The sequence below is a fragment of the Mustela lutreola genome, chromosome 9 (assembly GCF_030435805.1).
Source record: "Mustela lutreola isolate mMusLut2 chromosome 9, mMusLut2.pri, whole genome shotgun sequence".
Taxonomy (NCBI): Eukaryota; Metazoa; Chordata; class Mammalia; order Carnivora; family Mustelidae; genus Mustela; species Mustela lutreola.
This window is the reverse complement of record NC_081298.1, coordinates 48,524,656-48,527,052: the sequence shown is the minus strand read 5'-3', so window position 1 is coordinate 48,527,052 and position 2,397 is coordinate 48,524,656.

Genomic DNA, 2,397 nt, shown 5'->3' with positions numbered 1-2,397 from the left:
CCGCTTGCCGGGAGCCAGCCCCTCCCCCCGGGGTCTATCTTCCCGTCGCTTTGGATTCACTTCTCCACCGGTCCTACCTTTCAGAAAGTGGTTGTTTTTCTGTTTCCAGAATTGCTGTTCTTCTTCTCTTCGATGGATTTTCAGGTGTTTGCAATCTTTAGATAAGCTATCTAGCTGATCTCCGGCTAGCTGAAGTAGTCTCAGCCTGCTACTTCTCCGCCATCTTGACTCCTCCCCCTCCCTTTTTTTTTTTTAGCTGAAAAATATCTCATTGCATGAAAACAATGCATTTTTTTCTGGGTCATATAATAGCCATATGTTGAAATTTTTGAGAACCTGCCCAACCCATTTCCAATGCAACTACACATTTTTAAATTCCCATCAATAATATACACCAATAATATACTTCCACACCTTGCCAACACTTAGTTTATGTTTTTTTTTTACAATAACTGACATAATTAGTGTAAGTAGTGGTACACAATCATATTTTATGTGGTTTTCATTTTTATTTTATTTTTATTACATTCACTTAGCCAACATATAGTACATTATTAGTTTTTAAATTATTTTATTATGTTCAGTTAGCCACTGTATAGTACATAATTAGTTTCTGATGTAGTGTTCAATGATTCATTACTTAAGTATAACACCCCATGCTCACCACAACATGTTCCCTCCTTAATACCCATCACACTGTTCCTCATTCCTCCATCCTCCTCCCTTCTGTAACCCTCAGTTTTTTTGTCTCAGATTCCAGACTCTCTCGTGGTTTGTCTCCCTCTCTAATTTCTTCGCATTGAGTTTTTCCTCCCTTCCCCTGTGGTCTCCTAAACTATTCCTTCTGTTCCATGTATGAGTGAAACCATACAATATTTGTCTCTCTCTGCTTGACTTATTTCACTGAGCATAATCCCCCCAGTTCCATCTATGTAGATGCAAATAGTAGGTATTCATCCTTTCTGATGGCTGAGTATATTCCATTGTATATCTGAACCACATCTTCTTTATCTATTCATTTGTTGAAAGGAACCCAGCTCCTTCCACAGTTTAGCGACCATGGCCATTGCTGCTATGAACATTGGGGTGCATGTGGCCCTTCTTTTCACTACATATGTATCTTTGGGGTAAATGCCTAACAGTGCAATTTCTGGATCATAGGGTAGCTCTATTTATAAGTTTTTGAGGAACATCCATACTGTTTTCCAGAGTCTATACCAGTTTGCATTCCCACCAACAGTGTGAGAGGGTTCCCCTTTCTCCACATCTTCACCAACATTTGTCATTCCCTGTCTTGTTAATTTTTTTGCCATTCTAATTGGTGTAAGGTGGTATCAAATTGTGGCTTTGATTTGTATTTCCATAATGGTTAATGATATAGAACATTTTCTCATGTCTCTGTTATCCATTTGTATGTATTCTTTGAAGAAGTGTCTGCTCATGTTTTGTGCCTATTTATTGACTGGATTATTTGGGGGTTTTGGGTGTTGAGTTTGATAAGTTCATTATAGATCTTGGATACCAGCCCTTTACCTATAATGTCATTTGCAAATATCTTCTCCTATTCTATGGGTTGCCTCTTTCATTGACTGCTTTCTTTGCTGTGCAGAAACTTTTTATCTTGATGAAGTACCAAAAGTTCATTTTTGCTCCCCCCCCCCTTTTCTTTGGAGACCTGTCTTGCTATGGCCAATTTCAAAGACATTACTGCTTATGTTCTTCTCTAGGGTTTGATAGATTCTTGTCTCACATTAAGGTCTTTCACCCATTTTGAGTTTATTTTTGTGTATGGTGTAAGAAAATGGTCTAGTTTCATTCTTTTGCATGTAGCTCTCCAGTTTTCCCAACACCATTTATTGAAGAAAGTGCCTTTTTTCCATTGTATATTCTTTCTTGATTTGTCAAAGATTAGTTAGTTGACCATAGAGTTGAGGGTCTATATCTGGGCTCTCTATTCAGGTCTGTTAATCTATGTGTCTGTTTTTGTGCCAATACCATGCTGTCTTGATGATCACAGCTTTGAAGTCAGGCATTGTGATGCCCACAGCTTTGGTTTCCTTTCTCAACAATTCCCTGACAATTCAGGATCTTATCTAGTTCCATACAAATTTTAGGATTGTTTGTTTCAGCTCTGAGAAAAATGTCAGTGTATTTTGATAGGGATTGTATTGAAAGTGTAGATTACTCTGGGCAGCATAGACATTTTCACAAGGTCTATTCTTTCAATACTTTAGCATGGAATGTTTTCCCATCATTTTACGTCTTACTCCATTTCTTCCATAAATATTCTACAGTTACTAGAGTATAGATCCTTTACATCTTTGGTTAGGTTTATACCTATGTATCTTATGGTTATGGGAGCTATTGGGAGTGAAATAAATTCCTTAATTTCTCTTT